The 27,268-nt window shown below is 41.8% G+C and overlaps 1 long non-coding RNA gene across 4 annotated transcripts in view; it reads right to left on the bottom strand.

Annotated features, from left to right (window-relative positions):
• LOC308199402 overlaps positions 1-27,268 on the bottom strand; it is a 68,969-nt gene that overhangs the window by 10,660 nt on the left and 31,041 nt on the right. Inside the window, exons 2-3 of one of the 4 annotated variants that reach the window (XR_013954612.1) lie at positions 14,529-14,657; positions 12,622-12,715 (exon numbers count right to left, since the gene is read on the bottom strand). The exons of 1 other annotated variant lie outside the window; for it this stretch is intronic. This is a non-coding gene — a long non-coding RNA (uncharacterized lncRNA). The remainder of the gene's footprint in view (positions 1-12,621; positions 12,716-14,528; positions 14,658-27,268) is intronic. 2 more of the 4 variants (XR_013954613.1, XR_013954614.1) reach the window with 2 other exon arrangements.

Here is a 27,268-nt window from a genome sequence, read left to right as displayed (position 1 = left end):
AGCAGCTCAGCAGCAGGCCCCACCAGCGCCGGCTCAGTGGGCAGCAGCCAGCGGCAGTGGGCTGGCGTGGGGCGGCGTGCCTGGGGTCGCGGCTCCCTCAGCCCTGCAGCCCCAGCACCTCTCGCCAGCAGCCGAGCTGCACTGCTGCTGGGGCCACGGGGCTTCCGGACGAGAATTGCCATCGCGCATCATGTCAGGCCAAAGCATCCCTCTGAACATACACGTAGCAGGCAGGAGAGCTTCACCTGGCTTCCTGTCACTAGTTTGGGTGAAGAAGGCTGAAAATGATTTCTGGGGGGGGGAAATAAATAAATAAATAACAGGGAACCTAGACCAGGAGTTGCAAAAAAATTAAATCCCTTCATGATGTCTGACTATGATTTCAAATGAACAAAGTGTAACAAGAGGAGGCCAATATTGTAAGGTTAATTTATATCTGAGCAACTACAATTTTTCTGTGGAAACCAAAGCAAAATGCCACTCTCACACAGTCTGGATTTTCTCCAGGGCAGCATCTGCTTTACCCCAGCTTATTTTCTGGTAGGTATGTTCATCAAGTCACATTCACAGGACACCGCATGAGCACAAGCTTCCTTTAATAGTTGCTGGAAGAGCGTTGAACAGCCATATAAACAGTTCAGGATAAAGCATAGAAGAAAATTCTCTCAAGGCAATTTCTGGCACACAATGTCTCCAGATAGCATTGTAGGGCCTTCTGCACATCCCAAAGAAGATATGTAGAATAAAATCGGCCCACTCCTGGAGGGGAAAAAAAAAAAAAAGTGTATTAAAAACATGTGGACTGATTCTGTTTTGTTAGCGAAACATAAGCTAAATAGGTGTAAAGGAAACCTGCAGGCCCAGTCCCTACCAGCCCTCCTTGCCCTGTGACGAGCAGCAGTGATGCCAGAGGTGCCTCCCACTGCCCCCGCTCAGAGCAGCAAGGTGCCGGGCAGGCAAGCCTAGGATTGACACGGCTGAAAAGCCTGCTGAAAGTTACTCACGGTCATTTCAGTAAAGATGGAAGAACAGGTTAAGTAATCCAAATAAAAGCCATGCTTATATTTTAGATGTTTAAATTTTGATATACTTGAAAAAGAATGGCTTAAACAGACTTGCAAAGCCAGCCTGGTGTTACACTAATTACTGTAAACGAATTCACCAAAGTGTGCAAACTGCTGAGTCTGTACTATAAAAACCTTCCATAAATACCAGGCACTGGAATCCAAAATGCTTCAGCTCGTCCTTAGCAGACAGGATTATCATAGCAACTCTCAGTGTGCTCACAGTATATACACAGAGAAGCATTAGCAATTTAACAGTACTGTTGGTATAAACACATAAGGCCTGAAACCATACCACTGCCATCATTGGGAATAGTCCTGCCTTCATCTAGCCATATACTTATTTAAAAACCATTGTTCTCTCTGCAAACATTTAAAACTAATCAGCACTTTTTATACTTCAACAAACAGAGCATGTGTGCCACGCTACCTCTGTGCATTTCACTGTAGCAATGCCCTGTAATTTTGTAAATTGTTTGCTCCTGCAAAAGTCTACGGAAACAAAATGGGATTTTACAGACTATTTAAAAGCGTGGTTTTATCAATGAGGAAGCACACAAAAATGGCCTGATCTCTAAGCAAATAGATAACTCCGATTAAAAGAAAATGGAATAAAAACACTCTAAAATGCTAAACTCAGCCATCACAGATAAGAAATGCTGCCATATGCTCCTGCATAGCTTTGCTCTCATTCAGCAGTCACAGGGATCAACAAAACATTGTTAGGAATTATTTCAGTTAGCATGGATGATACTGCAGAGATTATATTGATTAAACCAATAAATCCCAAGCACAGATCAAAAGCATCTGATACAGAGAAAGAAAGCTGAGTAAAAGACGGGAAGTGCTGCCAAGAAGATCTGCAAAGGTTCCACCAGTCCAGCGTAGCTGGCAAGCCCGGTGTGCTAGCAGAAAGCAGCACCTCCCGAGACGTGGGGCTGGCGCCAGGTAAGGACACTCGTGGGTCTGCCTCAGTGGCACACCGGGCGCTGAACCCCTGGCGCCAGCCACATGGGCGAGGACGTGACACCGCTGTCACCCCGTGACAGCCCTGCTGGGTGGAGGTGTCAGAGAACCACAGCATAGAATGGCTAGGGGTACCTTGAAGATCATCTAGTTCCAGCCCCCCATGGTGCCTGCCGCCTCAGGGAGAGTCGCAGTGCCCGCGCAGGAGCTCAGCCTGGACGTGACAGCCCAGGGACCTCCCCCACGGGCAGCTCTGCAGAGCCCTTCCCCTGCGGGGCAACGCAGGTGGTGGCACCGGTCACTGAGCATGTAGCATCTCCTGGCCCTTCTTGTGTCTGGCACCTGCCTGCGTACGTAGAGTCATAGCATCACAGAGTCATTAAGACAGGAAAAGACTTCCATGGGCACAGCCTCTATCATCGCTTTACCTGCGATACCGTGTTTTCATTCTGTCATTTTCAGAAAAGTGGTGCGATCATTAGGAAGAGTGAAGTGAAGAAATGGCATAAGGAATATTCAGAGGTATCAAAGAGAAACATACAGAGAGATACTTTCCCCTTACCAGACAGCTACTTACCAGACGATGGCAATGCAAATGAGCTACAAGTAAGAAAGAGGTCAGTAATTCTGACCACAGATTTTAGAGAAAAGCCTTTTTCAGAAATACACTTTTAAAAGTAGAGGGAAGATGTTTACTGTAATTTATTGTATATGGTGTCTTTCTTCCTGCTCTAAAGGAGGTGACAGCATATTAATGACAATCTGACAATCACAAGTGGCATTACCTTGGAAAATTAGCAAACCAGGAAATCACAGAATCACAGAATTGTAGGGGTTGGAAGGGACCTCAAGAGATCATTGGGTCCAACCCCCCTACTGCAAAAAAGTGAAATAATCCTACTGTCATCGGAGGAAATACAAATGTAAGCAGAAACAACAGACGGACCTTCAAAATAAACCTGTGAAACTCACTGCCAATGTATATAACTGAGATTGAACATTTGATAGAATTCAGAAAAATATAGATATGTATATGGGTGCTGAGAAAAAATGCTGTGATTTCAAAAGGATTTTATGGAAGATGATATAAACACTTTTACTTTAGCAAAGGTTTCCATAATTACCCATTTCTGTGTTTTTCCTATCCCTTCTGAAGCATCTGAACCTGGTAAATCGTAGAAGAAAGAATAACAACACAGATGGATCACAGATCTGATCTCATATATCAGTCCCTAAAATTTTAGTAATAAGATGAGACTCAACTGGAAATAAATGAAAACTATTAAGCAAGGTGAAAAAGCACATATTGAATAGGAAATGCAAACCTAGAAAGGTAGTAAAAGCTAGAGACCCTGGGGCTGGATTGGACAGTAAATTAGAAATGAAAATGCAATAGAATTTGGCAGCAAAAAAGGTCAATGCGATTTGGGACTATATGTGCCAAGAGTTTCCTTCACAGCGCAGGGAGGATAGAGCCCATTACCAATTTTCTAGATTTAAGCCACTTGAGTAAGTTTCAAATCAATATCCAAACATTTGGATGCTTAACCAAATCAAACCTGAAAACCCTTTTGGATTCTCACTTTGGTTCCTAACATCTTTATGTTTGGTCTCTTTTCTGAGAATTCAATCTGTTGCAAAAAAAAAAATGAATCTTTCAAGATAAGCATCTGCAGTTGACAAGAGGCTATTGTGATAGGCTGGGGGATGGCTTAGCATCCTCGCAAACTGGGATTTTGGAAATAGAAAAAATTGCTTTGCTTTTAGTAACACATTTCAGATGCCTGAGAACACAGCCATTGGTTCTCAGAACTACTGTTTTAGTTACTCCCAACCCAAACCACAGCTATTTTACTTAAACAATACTTTCTTCTGATGCCCATTACCCAGGCCATTGGATAGCACACACCAATAAGTAACGAGAAGTCTCCAAGTATGATACAAAATAGCCCTTTCACTTCTGAAGACCCAGCAGCAACCTTCCTATTGCCAGAGCTTCATTTACTGTCGTTTACTAATCCATAACACAATGAAAAACATCCAGTGAACAAGATTTTCTGTAGGTTTTCCTCTGAAATGCAAGGTCCTTAACATACTGAGCGAGGACTAAGCTTCAGAGCCATCCGCTTCCTCTAAAAATAATCTTACTCATACTTAATGCCACACGTATTTAGATATTATGGTGCAGTGAATAGTAAGAATTATTTCATCTTTGAATGCGTAGGTGTTGCGCTCCTTTTATAACCAAAATTACATCTTTCAGCTGTTCATTATTGTTTGATGTAACTAAATCTTCAATGTCAGGGAAGTTAAAATCACTTCAGCCTAGACATTCACTAGTAATTTTCTTTGAAGAAGGTAGAAATTTATTTGACTTGACCTAATGATTGAACTAAGTAGGTTTTCTTCAAGCCATCCACCAAGCGAGACATATTTACTTTGTGTGCTCTAGAGTTGCATTATAAATGTTCCCTTTAAGTACAACAACTAAGGAAGCTTTAAATGACCACACATCGTTGAGACAAATCCAGTGCTAAAACCTTGCTGGTTTTTTGAGGCCTGTCTTGAGCTGACTTTGCCCTGGCGGGACTGAGTGCCAAAACAGCACTGCTTCACACCACCTTAGACCTGGGGCATCTGCAGGGAACTGGGTTTGAGGCGAGGACTCTGTGTCCTCAGCAGTGCCATCCAATGCCAGCATCAGCACCATTGCCAAATTGTTTTACAGTTGCTCCAAAATAAAACAGCATTACAATACACAAACATTAGAGACAACAGAGTTCAAAACGAGAACTGGGTTCAAAATGAGAACTGGGTTTGCCAGTAGACATCCCATTTAATGGGATGGAGAACTGGGACTGCCCTAAATAGGTGGGATGGGCACTACTGCTCCTCATGCGTGGCAAGCCCAAGAGAGCTGCAGGAATGATGTGGGGCTTTCCCTGATGACCCAGCAGGCTTTGAACAGTTGAGGTTCACAGTTTCCAAAGTCCCTTAAAGCCTCCACAGTCTGACTCCACAGCTGTAATTCTTGCTTTCTTTCAACTGCTTTGTAAGAAAGTCACAATTATTTCTTGCTGGTCAAACTCTTTTAATTTTGCTATTGTTCCTTTTGACCTAAGCTGCAGGTTAACTGAGACCCAAATTATGTCTGTTGGATACAGCAAAGCACATAGCAAGTAACCTTAAAAAATAGAAGATTTTTTAAAAGAAATACCGAAAAGGCTTGGTGCTGCTAGTTATACTCAGTCTTTAATTCTTGGTCATTACACCAATAAATTATAGGCTCAAATAAATGTACTCTTTTCTGGTTTCCTGGAAGATGGCAACAAAAACCTGAGAAATTTATCTAATTGTCAGCCTCAGTACAATAATACATGGAAATTTGTATTTGGCATCAAACTACTTGAAGAGAAAATGATGCTGAAGGAACTCTTGCTCAGCATCACCCCAAAATGTTCCCCTCCATTCCATACCAGCTGCAGAGACAGCTAATGATGATGCTGGAATGGTTTGCTGACAATTACAGAAGGGATTGATGTACCTTAAACTGTCCCAAATGGCAATAGTTGCTCTGCAATGTGGGCAGAAAGGTCAGAAATAATGGAACTTTGCTATGAAGCTGTTCCCAGTAACACAGCAAACTCAGGGGCAGCTCCCCCTGTTTCTCTGAGGAAATAAAGCTTTGCTTCGTTTCCTGACTCTGCACCTTTGATTACTACAGAGGTTCCTGCTCCCTGCATTGCACAGTGGTGAGTCTAATTACTGGCAGTTGCAAACTTAAGAGCCTGTCATTAAAAATTCTCTGTAAGTCACACTACTAAGCATTTAGTGTAAATCAGAATGAAGATGCATTACAATGAGGATATCAATCTGAAAACCAAATTGTAATTAAAAAAAAAAAAGTTATCATTTGGTAGGGAGGGTTGACTAAAGTGCATTACAAGTTAATTTTTAAATCAACTACAATAAAATAATGCAGTGGTTGCTATACAGATCAGAGCGAGGCAGGCAGGAAATTAAAAACTAAGGTTTCTACCTGAATTCATCTGATACCCATAAAATACTCTATTCATTATAATGTTAAACAAATGTGAGTCTGTCAGACCTTCAGGTGGTATAAATTAAGAGATCTTCCATTTGTTTCGGTGTAACAGTAACTATTTACACCAACAGAGAAAGCATGGCTTGAAGTCTTCGTCTTCACATTTAATCTTTTGTCTTTTGCTAAGCTATCAAAAGACATTCTTACAAAAAATTATTCTTATTAATTTTATCAGGCTGCCTTCTGAGGCTGGAAGCATGGAGTCTGATTTTTATCTTGGCTAAGCTGGTATAAAATTGAAGGCACTCACCACTCTGGTGGCAATACACTGAACTTATCCCAAGCAGCTGAGATAATCTGCTGACAACCCTCCAGGGTTTCTTTTCAAGTTGAGAGACCACATTCAAATACTGATGAAGAGCAAGTACTGCCTGGCTTCCTTCACACTGACAGTCCAGGTAGACCCATTTACTCTTCCTGGACCCTAAAATGATAACTTTTTCTCTGCAGAATTTCACACTGGGGATCAATCAGTATATTGCAGACACAACTGAACACACGGCCTTTAGATAAACCTTTGAAAAGGACTTTCTAAATCGTACATTTATGGCAGAGAGAACTCAATTCTTTTTTTTTTTTCCTTTAAAACTCAAATCCACCAGTCATTCATTTATTCACTCCATAATTTCTGCCACGTAAGCCCCTAAGTAGTCATATAGCTCTTCAAAAATAATTTGAATGCTCAGCCACAGCCGCTTCAGAACCGCGTGAAGCAGGAAATGGTCGGCACGCCACTGGTGATGATGGGGCTGCAGCCAGGGCCCCCGGCCGTGGGGATGGCACAGGACATGGGGCTGCAGCCAGGACGGCTGGCCAGGGGATGGCACATGACAAGGGCCCCTGGCCGTGGGGATGGCACAGGACACCGGAGTACCCCCAAGCAAAGCAATGGCTGCTGCCCGTCAGGCCTCTGCAGAGCTCCCGCAGTGCTGGCCCCAGGCCCTATGCCTCAGGAGCAGTGGCTCTCCGCCGTGGCCTTGCCGGGGCTTCCTCCCGCAGTCCCACCACCACAGGAGCTGGGTTTTGCTCTTTCGTGATGCCACGAAGCAGGGAACAGCCTCACCCACGCTGTCAGACGGGGAGCCAGTGCCTTGTGCAGCTGTGGCTGGCTCGCGTGCTCTGGCAGTAACTCAAGCCTCTGCGTTCCTGTGAGAAGGTAGGGATCTGTGTACCTATCCGTATGACTTGTCCAACATCCGGCAGGCTGTCTATCGTAGACTGAGATATTGAACAGAGGTAGGATAAAAGGTAGGCTGGCAACTGACTCACTTCATGCCTGCTGTGCTGTTGCTTCATTTAGCTGACGATCCAGCAGACAATAGATGGTTTGTAACAATGGCTGTCTGCACAGAGACGGAAGACCTCTGTAGTGCAGCAGAAGTGACAGAGCAGATGATAACATCATGAAAACAAAGGAGTGAGAAGATGAAATTGGAAAAGCAGTGAGCAGTGGGCATGCAAATGGAATTTCAGAAGAGAGATTAATTAGAATTTATATTGATTAGGGGAATCACAAACCTATTTAAAACATGCTTATCATACATGAACATGAATTGCTGTCTACTCCATGGTTACACACCAGGGTTCATAGCGATGCTACACAGTCCTACTGTACTGGAGCATGCCCTTCTGCTCTAGTATGGAAATCTCATTGAAACACATGCTATAGAAATACAGCACATAGTTACCTTCAGTGACAAAAAAGAGCTGTGTTATAAAGCAAGTAGGAACTCCATCCATAGCCAATATAATATATTCAGAGACAAATCCACTATGGTCCCAGTCTCCTCCCATTCATTCAGAGATATCTAGAAAAGGAAAGCTGCAAGGTGTCTGCACTGTCAGATGGAGCACCAACGGACACTCGAACAAAAAGCAAGCAACATGCCATGCTTGATGAAAATCAGTCCTGAAGTTTGCCCAAAGGCTACAAAGGGGCAATGAGCCTTGTAATGCTAACATCTCCCTTGGGCAGCATGGAAGGACTGCAAGTTAGAAACTGCTTTCAGACCTAGTCTTGGCCAGTATGAGTACATGCCCCACCCAAGAAATATTTAATGTTCACAGGCTTCACCATCATCAGGAGTTCAAATCATACGTACATCTTTTGTTTAAACGCTGTGCTGTGGTGAAGCAGGAGGAGGTGAGCAGCCCTGTTTTGGTCCTGCAGTCTCTGCTCATGCCCAGATCTGGAGGACAGCTGGGGCTTTGGTACAGGGAGATGCCTCTTGTGGGAAACTTCCAAGCTGTATATCTACAGCATCCTGATGGGCCCCATCCGCGCTACCTGGTGCGGGGCAGCCCTGGCTGGCTGCAGGGGACACAACGCCCCGCACTGCTGCCAGGGGACCAGCATGGCGGGCTGAAAGCCACTGACGTTGACCAAGAATGAGAGCATCCAGGGAACCCATTTTAAAATAAAATTATCAACTGTTTGTGAATATACTTTCACCCTGGCATATATCATTTTTCTGCTTCTGGTTAGGCTCAGCTACTTCAAACACAGGTTTCAGAGCCTTCCCCCTTTTTGTGTTGGGATAAGAAGGATTTTTTAAGGGAGTGGCACCCATTTTTTCACAGTTGCACTCCATGCCAGGCTTTCTTTGCTAAATATCAACCATGTGTTACTAGAGTACTGACTGCTCTTAGTTTCTGTTCTTCTGTACTTTTATTCTTAAACCATGCCCATCACATCCTGGTGACAACATTCAAGCGGTTCTGAAGATACACTTTATGTATCGTTTTCTCTCCAAGAGTTCTGATGACTTTGTAAGCTAATTAAAATAAAGCTTCAAAGGGTTTTCGTAATAGATTATAATATCTTTGGTTTCATGACATCTGTTAAAATTTACAACTAAGGATGTCATTTTTGGTGAAAAGTATGTTCTTTTACATCCAGCCCATTTATTTATGTATTTATTTAGTGACAGAGCATCTAATTTATAACAGACATGCAAAGGCAATCATTAATCATACATTTGTCATCCAGCACCTTCCCCAGTAGTTAACTAAAAATCTGCAGACAAGCTGTTTGAATGTTCTGAAGCCAGTCACTGAAAACTTGCAAATAAAGCTGATAATCACCTTTTCATTATCCTTTTTTTTTTTTTTCCTCCCCAAAAAAAGTCTAGCAGAGCTTTGGTAGAAGAAAACAAATTATGGGCAAATTAGACACTGGAGTCATCTGGAGTTGTCTTGTTTTTTTCAGACAGTCTTTGCACTCTGTTATCGGAATAGTTGCAGAAAAGGTTTCATGCTTTTGTATATAATTCCTTTTAAGGAAATATCTTCTGCTATATTCTATGCTGTAATCAATTCAAAATGCTGGCATAATCATTTAAAGCACAACATGTCTGTTCATTTGATTTGCAATTTGCCTTGATGATCATTCTTAGCCCCTGAAAAAGACTCTGGACATGAAATTGTCCATGCAAATACGTTGTAAGTAATCTGCACAGGAGTTAATTTCAGTGTCTCAAAATACTACATTCCTCTGTATGTGTGGATATCAGTGCTTTTTAAAAAAATAACACAACTTCTCTTTTGCTGAAGAACTCAGCCCTGCCTTGCTCCCCAGCGGTGGTGGCTCTGTCCCCCAGTGCCTGCTGAGACACAGCGCTCCTGGGAGCTCTGAACTGACAGCATGCCCGTGGCTCTTGCTTTTGGCCATATTACATACATTTTGGGGTGATCTCTTTGCATGCTTACAGTGTTGTTCTTGGCACTGCTCTCCTTCTGCAGACAGCTTCAGAGGGAATGTTGTCCTGCTCATTGCCTGGGCTGAGAATTAGCATGTTTTGGTGTACCTGACATGGTTGGCCACATTGAGATACAGGTATGAAGGTCATTATACATGCCAGTGATTAATGGATTAATATATTTGCTGAGCTTTTGTCTACAATGAATATATTCAGTGTTCAGTGTGAACCCAGAGGGTATGCAGCTCAACTTTTAAAACCTATCTTGCAAAAACTGATGAAAAGAATTGTCCATTACCAGATGGGTTAGATGCAGTGCATCGTCTTCATAACAACATAGAAATACTAGTTTAAAAAGTACAGTTTTATATCTAAAGGTTGCTGGTTTTTAAACATTCATAATAATAATAGAAGCCTTTCTGTGGACTGTGCTGCAGCAAACTAGAAATTGTCCTTGTCAGTTGTTAATTTCAAGGTAAATGAACTTGAATAATCCAAAATTGTCCGTTATTGTGATTTGTTTCTGAAACATTACCTCTCCATTTTGGAGAATATAGACTTTGAAACATAAAACCCAACTAACTTACAGAGGAGTTGGGTATCCGGCAAGCAGAACAAGAATTGCATGACAGTTCCACAAGGTAATTCTTCTAAAATGTGTCGTCAACAGCAGTGACTGTTTTCAACACCCTTAGGATTTTGAGTGAATACCCTAGAGCAGGGAGCAAATCACAACTTAGCTAGTTGTCTCAGGAACTTGGCCTTTATCACCTGATAAGAACCTCTTTGTAAATTCAGAGGAAGAGTGCATTGAAACAAAGAAGCCATTACTTCCCCAGTGTGTTTTTTGGCGAACTCTGAAGCAGGATTACAGAAGGAGCTGGTGAGGACAACAGCACGGTCCCCTGGGAGAGCTCCAGCCACTTAGGCTGTGTCGGACGTTAACCAACATCACTCATGGTGTGGGAGGAGGGAGAGGAGCTCAAGCCTTCTTTGTGCTCCAGGTCTGACACTGCCTTCAGTCACAGAACACGTTCACACTGTGTGCAGCCATAATTGTCACTCTTTTGCATAAAAAGAAAAATATTAACCAGGTTACAAGTGAATCTCAGAAAAGTAACAGATTCATGCTAGTGCTACAAAAATGCCCTATACCTCCCATTTTAAAAAGGTTGTCTTCAACCTCTCATATTTTGATTTCTGAGCTTTAGTGCTTTTTAATTATGTAGCAGTGAGAAAACAGCAAAGGGCATCTTTAAAAAAAAAAATTTAAAAAAAAAATGTTTAAAACTGAAAATTGGTTAGATCACTGATATTCTGAAGTACAAATATAGACAGAACCAGATTGCCTAGGCTACTTACACCACCTCCATGCATTGCAAAACTTAGCTGGCCTCAAACTAGCCTGAAACTAGCCTGATATAGCTGAAAAACACTAAAAAAGCTTAATTTCATCTTAGCATTTTTTTTCTAAACTGGCTGGGATATTCACAGCCTCAAATACTTTGAGTTTATTGTAGATAAGGGAATTTTTGCATTATGACATGGAGTGATTTGATACAGAACTTCCCTTGACTATCTTTCCACACACTGCACAATGCTACAAATATGCCAAGTAACACACAGTTATAGCAGATTTTTTGGAATTTCTTTTACACTACTGTGAAGTGAATTGCAACATCTTTTGAAGTAAAACACTCTTGCAGAAATAAAGCAGACCCCTGTAGCAGAAGGACGGTGGTATTACATTGCTTCAGCATGGTACAGTATTTATTCTTTTTGAGAAAATGGCTTTTAGCACACCTTGTATTTGCTTTATCACACTAGGGAAGACAGAAATCCAATAATATTCACACAATTTCAAAATCTATTGCATAAAATGCATATATCTATGTGATATCAGCATGGGTTAGAAACATATTTCAACATCTAGAAGCGTGATAGAAGTGAACACTGCTGAATGTGAAAAAGGATCGCTGTGAAGCTACAACAATAACCTAGGCCTTGATTCATCTTGATCTCAAACATGTCTATATCTTCATGTAAACAAGTATCCCAACTCTCTATTGTCTTCATTAATCATTAGTACACCGAACAACAAAACATCTTTTGTGTAATTCTTAGAAAACTCACTCCCACTTGACACTTCCACATGACACGTCAAATACAAAGGCCAGAGGTACAACTATGGTCAATGCTCAGCTTACCCACCATCAGTGAGTGACCTGCTTCAGTTTCACATACATTGTATTCTTCATATAAAATTTTACTTAAAACACTTTGTGACCTTCACTTGCGGCTTGTAACCAGGATAAGGAATTAAGAAATGGGGTTCCATCTTTTGAGATCTTTGCTCCTTTCTCCCTCATCTTCACCACTCAGAACGAGCAACCTTCCCTTCAGGACTGTTTATAAGAGCCTCGTCATTGATCAAATATGCTACCAGAACGGCAAGCTCCTAATGTAACTCAGTGGGGCAAAGAACCTTTCTTAGCGCTCTGAGAATGCCAGAAATCACAACAGCCTCTGTAGCATCACCAAAAATATGTTATTGTATTTCTCTGTTTATCCCCTATATATTCCCCCAAAAGTAAAATTGTTGTGAATTAAGGACTTTCACTCAGTCTTCTTTTAAGAATACTGTTTTTTTCATACCTATAGGAAATGGCTCATACATTCATACATGAGGAAATGTCATTAAGATTTGAGATGCCTTGGTGAAAAGTCAGGCATTAAATGCAGGTGCACCACAAATGCCATGGTGCAAGGCTTGCCAGGATGTTCTTACCTTCACTTCTTCCTTCAGTAAAGTGTTACCAGAGGCAGGGCAGGGATCATTCATGCCATGATGCTTTCTAGAATCAAATCATCATTTCTGCAGTCTAAGGCAAAATATATCTGAATCAAAGGGCATCTATAGCAATAATATCAAATATGACATGGCAAGTATGAACCAGGTCTAAAGACTTTTTGACTTCTTAAGATGTTCAATTGAACATTTAAAACGTTTAGTCTCATATCAGGTCTAGAAAGCACCCTGGGGGCAGGCTTAAGTAACTACGCCATTAGGCAGTGAGCTGCAAATTGCCTATTAAGTCTGACTGAAACTGTAAAATTGCTTTTCACAATGCAAATTAATGTAAATAAGAACAATTGGTTACACATATCACAGACTATCAAACTGATGACAGATGATGCATACTGTTTTTTTTTTTTCTCCTGAATTAACATAGCTTTAAAGTTAAATTTAGTGTGTATTTAAGAGGATGTTCCCAGGATAAATTCTACCAACATGTTATAAAAAATATGTACGTCAGGATGTGTATCCTCTCTTATATGACATAGACCTGTTCTTAAGCACATCAGTGATACTTTCTTTCAAATCTAATAGAAACACCACAAAACAAGCCGTTTAGCAACATATTCATCTACCTCTTAACCTCATTCAGAAGAGTGAGATTATGAATCTGTTATAAAACCATTAGGAAGCAAGGGAAAAAGCTGAGCATTTCAAAAGTGTCAACAAATGATCAAAGCCCCCGTGTCGATCCTTCGGGCTTCAGTCATTCACTGGTGGTAACAGCTGTGTGCAATAGCAAACACTGTCATTGCTGAGAGCTTTGACTGGGCATCATATTTTTTTAAAAATTGTTTCAAAAAGATGCAATACAATGCAAATCAGAAAGACTTCCTTTTTGGCCTCATCCAAGGTTAAATTAAGTCACATAGGCACAACCAACTTAATTCCTTTGGAAGAACAAGGTCTATGTCAAGTGATGGACTCAGTCTTATCAGTCTACTTCTATTTCACAACTTCATCTTTTAGGAATGTTTCACACTGACAGTAAGGAGCAGACTTACTTCTGCAGTCAGAGCTAAGTTTTCCTATTTAGTGGTAAGGGAGTTGTTCTTATCAGGGATTTTTCTTATCAGAATTAACATATGTTATCTGAATTTTTACATTCCCATTAGCTACAGAAATATCTGTCATAAGTTTATTACAGACTCTTGCATAAATCAGATATCCTGATAGCTCCCCAGAGGCTGCTTCTTCCAGCCTCTACATCCATTACCCAGGCAAAGGGGGCATGGGTAAGCAGAGCATTTGGTAAGAGCTGCCCATACTGCCCACGCACACGGGCAAGGGTGGCCGTGGGGCCGCGTTCCCAGTACCATGCACCCATCTCAGCCCCGTGCCAAGGACAGCGATGCTCCACGCAAAGGGCACGGGAGTGGCCGAGCCCAATGCCCTCCCCGGAGCAGCAGCCCACCGAAGGGTGCCGTGACCATCCCTTATTCCCTTTGGAAATGGGCAGAGGCACCTCTTAGAGGAAGGCTGAGATTACCCTTTAGCCACACGCCTCCCAGCTTGCTGTCTCAGGAAGAATGTCATCCCATTCTTTTATTGCTGTACTGCTGTGTTTTCAGCAACATTTTCTTCTCTTTTTCTGTCATTTTAATTGCTGTTTTAAAGAACTGCATTTGGAAAGAGTGTCTGGTACAAGGTGCACGGGTCAAATAAACACCATGTTTGCTTATCTTTCAGAGTAATAAATTTTAAGCAAAAAATAATTAGCCACAAGCTGGGACTGTTTTCTTTCAGCCTTGGGGACCTTTCAGTGGCAATGAGCTTTCTCTGTCTCCCTCTCATTAACATATTGGTAGATATAGATTAATTAGACAAAAGGAACTTACACCACATATGAAAACATTGACCTATATTATAGGTTGGTTCTCTCCGTGTCCTCTGGGGTTTGTTCAGGTCTTGCTGAGTTTGGCTTTGCTGAATGCATTAGAATCCTTTTATATCACATTACTCATTATCTGGAACATAACATTAAAAAATTTTAATCCCCACATCAGCCAAGCTGCCCTTCTCTTCCTATAACATTATGGCATTTACTGATACGTTACAGATGAAGGCTTCATTTAAATAAAGTGCAGCTTGCAAACATTCAACAGGAAGATAAAATGGCATCAACTATGCTGTATTTAGCAACTCCTCTCATTGTTAATCCCCTGGAAATGGCTGGAAGTTCAGCAGCTTCCTGCTCGAGGGGCCAAGCAATAACCAGCACAGCTCTGCTGGGGTCACCCCTCTAAGTTACCCCTCTGCTAAGCTCTGCTGAGCGGCATGGAGAGACCAGAGCCCTCAGCTATGAAACCTCCCTGCAGCCTTTCAGCAGCTTCCAAGCGTTTTTGATGAGTCTCCACCTTGCCTCCAGGAAGTCTTTCTCCCGCATCTTCAGCGGTTTGATCATTAAGGAGCTACATCTTCAATGGCTGGTGCATCAGGCACTGCTCCCGAAGCTCCACAGAGCTGTACCATAGGTCAGAAAGGAGGCTTGGACACCTGCTTCCCAGATAACCCACAGCCCCTGTGCTGGCAGGGGCTCAGACATCACCCTCTCTTATGGCCTTGCCCGACCGACATTGTCTCTTGACATCACCCTGTTCAGACTCGCCCAGCCATAGCATTACTCATGCTGGTAACAAATAAGGCTCAGGTCAGCTTCTGCAGCGGATGGAAAACTGTACTCTCTCCCTGCAGGGTCATCTTGTACCCACATACCCATGGAAAAAACAGGAGCCCAGAATCTAAAAAATGGCTGGATCTGTAGTGTTTCCATTGCCCCAGGTCTCAGATGTGATCTTCTTTACAGTCAAGTAATAATTCAATGGAAGATGATATTGCACTCTATCTGAATATAGTTCCTTGATAATAGTGTTCAGCATATGCACACATGCTGAAAACCTGTATTAACTGAAAACAAAGTATAAAATTAATTCTGAAAATCAGCAAATTTGAATGTTAAAGGGCTGTTTTCTGAGCATCATGGCATTCCCTGTAAATCACTAATGATAAAATACAAGACTTTATGTTACTAGCAGACACAGATAATAGGAACAGACCCTTTATTAGGATTTTTGAAACAGCACCCTCTGTACATAAAATCATACTGATTTATTTTAATGCATGTTGTAAGTAAATTCTTAACAGATGGATGGAGCACCAGAAGGGTAACACAAGGGAATCAGCAGGTGGACAGAGAAGCCAAGAATGGACTGGCACTGATCAGATTATCAAATCCAAATACCTTGAGACAAGCACAAGCTGCCCACAAAATAGGCTGGCACTGATGAGATAAACAAGCAAAAATAGCATAGAAATGCAGACCTTTCATAGCATCCTTCTCCAGACCCAGGGATCCTTCCTGGAAACTAAAGCATTGCCACAGAGATTTCCAACAGCCTTTCCCCATGTGCCCAAGGCTGACAAGGCCACAAGATAGGAGACATAGTGCTGTTGATTCCCAGGACTTGTGGCAGGAATTAGTTCTCTCACATGTAGGCACAAACACATGACAAGTCTCTTTCACTATTCTGTACACAAAAGTAGATGTGGTTTGAGAGCTCCCCATTGCTAATGTGTCCTTATAAATACTCTTGACAGAACAAACCAAAACTGAATTATCAGACTGTCATTCAGTTCTTACTCCTAGTAATTTTTCCCAAGGGAAAAAAAAATTTGCTTTTCAGAACAATTACAATGCTTCATCTTAATGACCAGATATGCCTTTTTCCTGTCCTGCTTTCCGATGTTACATGTACTGTTTCACCCTTGTAATGACTTCTCTGGCTGGCTGCGCCTGTCATGCAGCTCTTACCTTGGTCCAGCTTTCACTGCATAAGTGGGGCTTCATCACAGTCCTCACCAGTACCACCACAGGAAGGTATTTGCACTTTGATCTGAAGGGCTGGCCAAGACTCAGTCCCTTGAGCTCTTTCTCCTGAGAGCTGAACAATTTGAAGTATACTCCTGACCCACAGCCTCCACTCAGAACAACCAACTTTAGTATCTTTAGATAAAAAACTTCCATATACATGTTGTGCCACAATTTGTAACAGGTCTCTTGACCAATTTTAATGCTTTACCATCCCATTTCCTACTGAAAAAAATAAATAAATAACATAAAAAAATATCTCTCTCTCTCTTTTTTTTTTTTTTTTTTAAAAAAGAGGGAATTCTAACTCTGGCTCCAAACCAGCAGAGCTCTCACCTACACACTTAGCTCACATCACATACGCTGGCCCATTGGACTTAGTAAGGGCATTCAACTTGCATAAATGACAGTAATGGCCTTACTGAGAAACAATAAAACAGAAAATTCACAATGTTAAGTGCTCAAAACAAGGAGATGTAAAACTTGCAGAAGAAATCAATCATTTTTGGTCTCTTTTCCACTCTAATGATTGTAGGTGTTGATGCAACAATTACAAAGAAACATTTTGATAAGAACTTGTAATATATATGTCAGTAGCACCTTTTAGCAAGATATAACCTGAGGGTCAATCAATGTGTGCCATTCCACTTGTTACTTTGCATTTTTATACATATCTCTTGACAAGTATTTTTATATCAGAAAAGACTGTTTATGATGTTTGGGAGAAAAAGAGCTTTAAGTCGCTAAACCAAAATCCTAACTATAACTGAAGATTTAGTTTAATTCTCTTATCCTTGAAAGTAATTATTTACTCAAAACACATTTCCAAAGGTGATCTATTATATCTGTGTTACATATCTGCAAAAAGTCAAGGAGTTATGCTTGTCAAAAGAGATGTAAGAGCCTAACATACTAAAATGCAACTGAAACAGCTTTTTGCTATCTTATAAACATTGCCAGGATTAAATCTTGCCTTATCCCTTGCCGTTCTGAGAGCATTTGCACGTGATTTAATAACATCTAGATGGGATTACGGTAATTCCTTGTTTGCAACTCCATCAGCATCACCATTACAGAATCTGCATTTTGTGCTCAACACCACAGCTTGAACCACCTAAAAGCAGGTCTGTCATGAGGTTTTGATACCAGTCCCTCCTCTTGCCACAACACAACATACCTGTCAAGTGTTCAAGACCCAAAGAGACTTGAGAATAGATTACTGAAGTGAATTTTTAGCTACACACTAAGTTCATTAAGGTCTCATCTTGTAGTCCAACGAGAACCATTAAATTCAAGTGAAGTCAGCCAGAGACAGAAGCAAATCTCAGAAGCCCAAGTAACATGGAAGGGGATTCTTCTTTCACAGCCAGCCTCACAGAAAGCTCTGGCTCTTTTCCTAAGCTTTCTTTTAAGCCCTTGCTCAAATTTAGCAGCGCGGCATGTTGCAGGTGATGGAACGGAGCCTGCGCATAGATCTGCGGGCACCATGCCTGCAATGCCCGTGTCCTAAGGACTGCAGGAGCAGGGTGACTATTCAAAACCAAACATCGGAGAACCAATGAAAATATCATGACTAAAGTCTACAGGCCAAAACAAGGTCAAGGCAAGCTTCTTCATCAAACCAAAATCCCTCCCAAGTAGCTTGTTGCCTAGACAAAACAAGATACTGCTCCAGTGTTTGACCTTACCCCTTCTTAAGCACTGGAGCAGTTACGCTAAATGTGCACCACTGGTTTGCTGGACCAACCCTTCTCAGCCTGAACTCTCAATGCCTCCATGGCCTTGTGGTCAGACAATATGCAAGTAAAATATCTCCCTCAGCCAGGGCTCATGAACAGTGACAGAAAACAGCATTCAGCTTGTGTGCAGCACAGAGGAAGCTAGACAGCACAAAGTAAAAAGTTAATCAGTTGTGCTAGAAAAGGTGCCAAGAGAAAAGTTCATCCTTGCACATATGCTGGACTTGCAGTGAAGCAGGGAACACTTACAGGAGGGCTGGAATATGCATCTTTGGAATGACAAGTCTGCCGCTCCTCCCAGCCCCAGAGACGTATCTGCTGGGAATACAGCCAGGGATGCCATTTGTGGATTATAGTTAAATGTTAAATAGCTAATAATGGACATCCCGGGGAACCCCCCGCTCCCTCCCCCCCCGCCCCCAAAAAAGAAGAAACCTCTGTAACCACCGTTACAAAGTGCCCAAAAATCAGCATGAAAGCAATTTCCACATATGTGCTGTCACTGTACTCCTGTACATTTTGCAACAGAGCATTTAAAAGGTCAAATAAAAAGACTTTGTTTGCAATGTAAAAGTCAATGACTTGAAAACATGTTACACAAGTAATCTGCAGGCACCGAGCGGTACCTCCTTCGAGCTGCCTTGCCATGCTGATTGCAATGCAATTTACACAGCTGGGCAGGCCGACAGGTGGCCAAAGCGTGCCAGGCAGGTGGCTGCCTGTTAGAGAGTGAAGGATTATGCAAGAGAGAACATTTCCCAGGGAATGGGATTTCATCAGCTATTAACACTGGCAACTGCCAATAGCAGGTGACTGTAAGTACAGGGGGCCATAAATACAGGTTTCACTGTACTGCAGGACACTCACAATAACCATCTAATCATGACAACTGTCTCCTGCATAAGGAAAGCCAGAAGCTGCCCCTTTATCCCAGAACTTTAAAAATCCCTCTGGTGGGTAGAAGTGGAATGTCTAAAAACATCTGCAGATGCATGATGAATGCAACCTGCAGAGAAGTGCGCAGTTGAGTTTTACTGCTGCTAACCCAGCACCTCAGCTGCATCTCGGGGAAGCATCTGGATTAGGTGGAAATCCAGAGCTTTGACTGTTAGGGCCATTTGAATTTGTCTTCCCTATTTCTGTGTGCACCTACCAAGATAGCCATTTGGCTAGCTAAAGCAGCATCATACAGATACCAAAGGAAGTATTATCCCCAGTTACTTCAGGCTTGCAGCATGCCTGTGATTAGCGCGAATAAGAACAGATGGAAGAAAGAGGTTAAGTAAACTGGCCAAGGTTATATACAAGCCATGAGTGGCAGACTCTTCTTTCTGGCCTCTCGGCTGCTCACATTTCTCATATCATTCCTACGTGATATGGAGGATTTAAATGCTACACCAAAATCTGGACCAGATAAATATACCTGCTTGCTTAGTCACTATCAAAAAAGGTTCATCAGTTTCCTCTTTTAGCAGATTCAGACAATATCTTAGGATAACTCACCAATTTATGACAAAGATTTAATATTATATGTGTACAAATGAGACCAGTAACATAAAATAAAGGCTAACAAGCCACCTGCTTCATGACACAAACTTTCATAAATGTCATAAAATTTTATGCTGTCATAAAATAGTGCAATGGAAAAAAACTTCCATTATTTCACTGCAAGGGGCAAAAGCCTTTATGGTGCTTGCCAGGACTTGTTCAGCAAAACACAAAAATAAGCACACAGAAACATATTGAGAAGAAGGACAAGGTAATAAAATTCCCCAGAAAGAAGGCTGATAATTGACGCATACCAGCATGTCTTTGCATGATGGTGCTCTATATCACAGTTTTTGATTGCAAGATTTCTAGGACACAGACTGTGTCATCCTCCCTCCTAGAAATGACGCACATTTTTACCAAGAAATTTATCCTAGACTGAGCAAGTGTCATGAAACACACCTGTAAGGATAAGAAAACAGTAACGCATTAGTTTTGCAGGTAGAGAGACTGAAGCAAAGTTGTGGAACAGTGAGGAGGGAAATCCAGTCAATGGCCCGCTTCATCCCAGTAATTATTTCTTGGTGTCACTGTATTAAAATATACTTCATTTAAATAAGGGAACATGATGTATTGGCACAAGCACAATCCAGATTACTTGCCTCCTTTTCTCTCCACCAGTATTCACATTGCTGTGCACATGGACAGCTCCCGAAAAACAAAAAGCAAGAGAACAACACTGCAAGATACCAAAATATTAGTGCTTTGTCCCTATGCTCTGTATTGTTTGGAAATTATTGGGATTTGGAAATTTTCTGTTCAAACTTTTCTGTTCACAATGTCATTTATATCAACACTGGGAAACGTGGAAAGTCTGAAAAAATTAGGCTGAATAAAAAAAATTAAACAAAATTCATCAATGTAAAGTATCCTGTTTTGAGTGTATACATTCACAGGAAGACATCAGTCTTTCAACCCACATTATCCTGGAACTTCATTTCATGTTTGTCTCAACTATTTCATTCTCACTCTTTCAGAAAAAGAAAAAAAAATGAAAAAGAAATGTTTGCATTCAGAATTCCTTACTGAGTAGAAAATTGAGATGAAATTTTTTTCCTCCTGACAGGGTGCTCAGCACTCTGCTGCACCCCAGCAGTGCTGTGGCCCTGGCACCTTTGATGGTCCGTGGCCAGCACAGCTGCACCAGTGCATGGCTGTTGGCACCACTAAGCTTTCTTTGGTTCATCAGTTTTCTGTCAGATCCAAGATATTCAGATAAATATTTACAGTCACTCTTGTATGAACTTCCCTTTCGTCAACACTATAAAACGTAAAACGTGACCAGCTCTCAGTTAGGACTCAGTTCATTTTAAAATTTCTCTCTGAATGAGAGAAGAAGAAAAGCTGCTTTGCAGGCTGCTCATTCAGGCAGCTGCAATGGGAAAGGGCTGCCCAGGATAATCACCAGACCATCCACCAAGGCTGAATCCCCAGCCAGTCAGGGAGGCAAGGCAGGTATTTCTGGACAGCACATCTCATGCAGCCTCAGGCCACAAAGCTTCGCTGTCGTGAGCATGAAGTCTGTCAACACCAAATACTGGGCTGGTGTAGGCTAAGGAGAGAGATCCCATCTCTGATTTGAAAGCAAAATGTGTTTTTGTGGGAGGCGCTTCTTATGATGTAAGTGATGTCTTTGTGGGACCTTCTAAGCTGTTTGCAAACATTACAGACCATCCCAGACAGAATAGATTAATGGGGTGACACAAACAACAACATTAGGGAATGCAGAACAAATGCAACAGCCATGGAGTTACACTATTTACCCTACCAATCTAAGCAGTAGGTGGTATACACATATGTTATCGGTATCAAAAAATGTAAGATTGTATACAAACCAGTTAACTGAAACACTGCGTGTTATATACCCTATGAGTCATACTTGTTAACATGAGGTTTTTACTGCATCATGTTTGCTACTGCAAATTTCTTGACTAGACATGCGTCAAGAAACAAACAAAAAATCAGCTCGTCAGTGTTAACTTTTTACTTTAATTCTCATTCAGGGATCTGCTGCCATTCGTTTCCTGAGGTTCACAGGGTCATCAAAACTAGTTTCCAGAGTGAATTACTGAAGGAGGGCCAAGGAAATTTCTGCCCTACCCACTAGGCAGGTGAGCAGCATTGCATGTTTCAAAATGCTTTTGTGTACTTTGTAGTTTAAGAGCACATGCATGAAATATTTGGCAACTTTCCACACACCCAAGCAGGGAAAAAACTGTGCTGTGTGTCAGATATTACATATTATTTAAATCCCAGCTCCCAGGATCCAGCATCCTGTATCAGCAATAATGACTAAAACTATTGAAAGTCATTAAAGAACTTACTAATCAGACTTCTAATTGAGGATATCTGCTTCCCATTACACAGAGACAAATTAAGCGGGTTAAAACAGTTCCCAGAAAACATCTGCTGAAGCAAGTCAAAACTAATGATAAATAAAATTGTGTTCCCTTTGTGGTTGATTTTTCTCCCATCTGTACCTACAAACACGCTATCATTACTCGTCACTCCAAAACAACTTTGAAGTACATTCCCATCCTCTCACAACATCTTTCCAATAGCCCTTTAATCAAATGTGAACGTAAACTGAAATATTCTCTTCCACACTTAAACATGTTCACTTGTCCACTTGCAGAGGGCAGAATACCATCTATGCCTGGTAGCACAGCATGCCAAGCTGTGCCTGCGTCTGCATTCCTGCCCAGGCAGTCTGCAGAGCAGCACACCAGTGCTGAGCACGTCTTACTGTGTCAGAGCCAGACGCTTCAAGGTGTGGAGCTTAAAACATGCAGGGGCAGGGGTAGTGAACTGCATCCTAGAGGCACTGTTGCTGTGCTCCTTTTTTCCAGGTGACTTGCCACCCCACCCCAAGCAGTGCAGATGACGTGACACGCTGCAGATGGCTCAGCAGGCACCCAGGCAGCAGGCGTTCTGCTCGCGGCTCAGGCAGGATCTCGTAGCGCAGGTGTTGGATTTTGCACTTGCCAGCTAGCTGGTTGCAGCCAATATTTTTGTGAGTGTGTGTGTTTTTGTTTGTGTTTTTTGTTGTTTTTATTTTTTTTAAGAAAAGTAGTAAAATCCCAATACCAGACCCACTAAGAAAGTGCTAGTAACCATCCACATTGCCTGCTCAAATGCTAATTGGTACATTGGAGATATAGATGTAGTACACCATCTGGGCAGATCTCCAGAGTCGTTCTCAAGAAAGGTATGTTCAGCACTGCATGTACCAGGCGGGCTCTTCCTCCTCTCAGCACTACCAGCACCATTCAATACAGCACACAGCATGCTCTGCTTATTGGCTGCTGCCCGAGTAGATAACCATGATCTTTATTTCCCCCAGAGGCAGCTATCTCCAGACGTCAGTAAATTAGAGAGCCTCCTTGACACTGACAGACAAGTTGTCATGGAGCTATTTTTCTCTTTAACTGAGCTGCAGAGAGCTGTGCCTGCGTATCCCATTCATGATAAATGGCCTGAGGTATTCATTTGCTCGCTTGCTTATTACATTGCCCACTAATATCTTTGCTCCAAGTACTCACATCACTATGGCTGTATAGAGCCTGTTTCCTACGTTCCCCATGGACAGCAGCTGTTCTGACAGTACAAAATTTAAAAGGACACCAAAATCAAAGTCCTTCTACAACAGTTTCTTGGTCTACCAGGTAGCTACACAAATAACATTTCCCAGCCCGGCAGGACCTTCTCCAGACCTCACCAGGCATGTGACAGCTTCCTTATTCACATGGGGCTCTCACACTTCTGCCACTGCATCCCTACCGTGTTTCCCAGCTCTGAAGACATTATGCAGAGCTGGCCCCGTCTGAAAAGCCATGATGAGATAAACTATCCACTTGGGAGTTTACATTTGTCATCTGACATGGTAATACTTAAAGGCCAGACTGTTGACAGGCTTGAGGCATAAATACATGCCCATAGCCACTCTGATTTTCAAATTACCTAGATACTCAGCTTCTCAGAATGGTTAAGAGGTTGGAAAGGAGCTCTGGATGTCACCTGCCCAACCCCTGCTCAAGCAGGGCCACCCAGGTTGCCCAGAACCATGTCCAGGCAGCTTTTGAGGATCACTAAGGAGAGACTCCAACACCTCTCTGGGCAATCTGTGCCAGCAGCCCACCACCTGCACGGCACAGCAGTACTTCCTGACGTTCAGATGGACCCTCGTGCGCTCCGCTTTGTGCCCACTGCCTATTGCCCTGGCACTGGGCACCACTGAAAACAACATGGCCCCATCCTCTTCGCACCTTCCCTTCAGGCATTTACGTGTATTGATGAGATGTCCCCAGATCCTCCTCCAGGCTGACAGTCCCATCTCTCTCAGGCTCTCCTCATAAGAGAGGGAAGAGAAAGCTTAAAAGAAAGGGAAGAGTCTAAATTTAAGTCGATGAAAATACTATATTAATAAGAATTGAGTATATTTCCAGAACAATTAAGCTTTGAGAAAATCCTAGTAAGCATCCAGCTGCATCTTTAGAAGCCTAGAATCTTTTAAATAATGTCTTCCAGTGACCAGAAATTTCTGCTTTCAATCAACAAACCCATACACAAACTCAGATAAAATTCCATGGAAGATGGTCAGGGAAAGTTTCATTCAAACTTCAGTTGCTTCAGTGAAAGCATGCAAATGAACATGGAAGGTCACTAACAGGTCCTGGCTGCCAGCCCGGTCTGGTTTTGGAGCAGTGAACGTGTGTAGCCCAGGCACAGTGCACAGAGCGTCTCACAGATGTCAACCAGAGCTCCCCTCTGCTAACTGAGATGCATTTATTGTACATGCAGACTCAGAAATTTGGAATCGTAGGGATGGTTATTGCTGAAACAAGGTCATTTGAATCCCCCATCTATTACAGAATTTTTGCATTTACATTTTATTAAGTTTTCACCTCCTTTTCATGTTTTACATGTGCAGATGGATTTGACACGTGCTATCAAATGCTTTTGTGAATGTAGGGATTTTTTTCTTTTCAAATAAGAAAGCTGTTCTATGAAATCTAATGCATGCATTGTCTGTCCTCCAGCTTTATCAGTGCCAAGTTTCCAAGCAAGAGCCATCAGGAAGCTTTCGACCATATACTTTCAAGACAGCTGTTACATATGAAAAATAAAATAAAATAAAAAATGCCCCAAGACCAGCAGGGAGAGTTTTCAGGTATCAGTAGTACCTAGCTGATTAGTACAGAGGTGAGACAGAGCAGGAGCCTAAATCATGAACTTCAGCTGTGCAGCAGAACCAAAGCAAAGCAGAGGACAGCAGTCCTGGTGAGCGCAAACTCAGAGCATCATTTCATTGCACGTCCTTGGATAACTCAGCAGAAGAGATGCTAGTGATACTGGTGGGGCACAGCCCCATCCCAGTGATCCTGCTTAAACAACGGATTTCACATTGGAGGCCTCCCAACGAAAGCACCTTGACATCTGAACCTAGGAATTTTTGTTTTCAGTTGTCTTACCTCAGCAAACATGGCAATTTACAGAGGCTGAGAGGATTTGCAAAAGCAACTCAAATCTTACAAAACGGACTAAGTGGTCCATATTAGAAAAATCCTAGGCAACCTTGCATAAAAGCACCTTCACACTGTCACTCAAATTACATTGAGCTGAGCTCACGCATTTAGATCCTGAGAGAACAGGCAGAGAAAAGTTCCTGGGGAATCTTTATTTTATTTACAGATATATCAGTGCCCTGGAGAGTTTACTCAAAATCCACTATTGATATTCAGATTATGATTAGTGAAAAGGAGACCAAGACCTGCATGACTGCTACAGAAGTGCTCTGACCACACAGCATAAGACTCAATATATGTAAAGAATGGTGTTTTGGAGGCATTGCATGATCCCACTACACAAACAGGGTTCAAGAAAATGAAAACAATTTTTTCTTTTCTTTTGATCTACTGCTAACACACTACTAGACTGACTCATGCTGCTGGTTGTGTTTCTCTCTTCCCCTCCTCCTATATCGTTCATGTGCAAGGAGGTGTTTTACCTCACCTTCAATGCATTTCAGAGACATCACAGCTTTTTCTGCACATCAGACACACAATGTCCTAAAGCAAGAAGCTGATAGGGCATATAAAACAGGTCAAATAGCAACACAAAAATGCTTAAGTAGCAGAAAATCCTTAGTTAAAGTCATTGTCTTGTTATAGTCTCCTTGTCTTGAGATTTTTGTATTATATTTATAGAATATTGGATGAAAGATATTATCAGGAAAAGAGGTGAGAAAAAGGGGAATAATGTCAGAAGAAAAAAAAAAAGCAGATAAGTTATCACAAATCTTAGCAAGTTAGATTTCAAAACTAAATTTGATTTAAATTCTCCTGTTCCCCAGACTCACAGATCCCAGAATCTAGTAATTGGCCAGTGAGCTTTTAGAGGGTTGTGCTGAGCTGGCAGTTCTCATAATAGTCCACTGCTAAACCAACACCTTAAAAGCGTTCTCCTCTTGTCTGCATCACCATCCGCTATAGCAGTGACACTGAAAATGTTTTTCAGAAGGAAGCTGCTTCACAGCCCTCTGGTTGGAGACTGTCTATACTCAACACAGACATCTTTAGATGTGATAAACACTTCTGTACTAGCAGGGACTACACAAAAAAACTTTATTTTTTTTTCTAATTCTGCTCCATATTTCACCACATGCAGCTATAAGCACATGACTGGACCTAATATCTCATATGAGCTCACAAGAAGTAGAAAGATATGCATAAACATTTGATGAAGCTTTCTGAGGAAAAAGGTTGAAAAAAAAATGTTCCAATTTCATCCAACACATTTTTCAGCTTTCGCTTTGAAAATGTATGAGATCCCAATAGACCAATTCTGCTCCAGCACAACACAGAGGTCATCACACCTACCACAGAACAGTAACACGGGGTTTGACTCCCTGTGACCATCTCCTTGGAATGAAATGGGCAGTCATGATGTATCTATATCCACTACTTCTGATGGTTAAAAAAAAGTTAATTAGAACTTCTGAAACAATGAGACATCCAATTTTTCAAATATGATTCATCCTGTGTCTGAACTAGCCTCCTGAGGGTCATTTTCATAGTAAATTAATCTCTCTAATGTCAGACTTAAATTATCGGCAGTGACACACATGACCATGGTGTCAGCAGCAGCAATGGCCTTGCTGCAGATAGGTGTGTTAGTGACACTGATGATACTGAGTCTGACAATATAAAAAATTAGCTTAAAATTAAAATAACTCTGATGACATCAAATGCAACAGAGACTCATTCAGACCCTGAATGTGCATGCCTCTAGCTGTAAGCTCTCTTTTTCCCATCTGGAAATGATGGGACTAACACTACTAGCCTTGTTTGTACAGTGATTTGAAAAGTACTGTTGAAGAGTGCTATACAAATAGATAAAAGACAAATATTCCTGCTGCTCCTAG

The sequence above is a fragment of the Anser brachyrhynchus genome (assembly GCF_964034855.1).
Source record: "Anser brachyrhynchus genome assembly, chromosome: 8".
In the NCBI taxonomy this organism is placed as follows: Eukaryota; Metazoa; Chordata; class Aves; order Anseriformes; family Anatidae; genus Anser; species Anser brachyrhynchus.
This window is presented reverse-complemented; position numbering and strand designations above follow the sequence as displayed.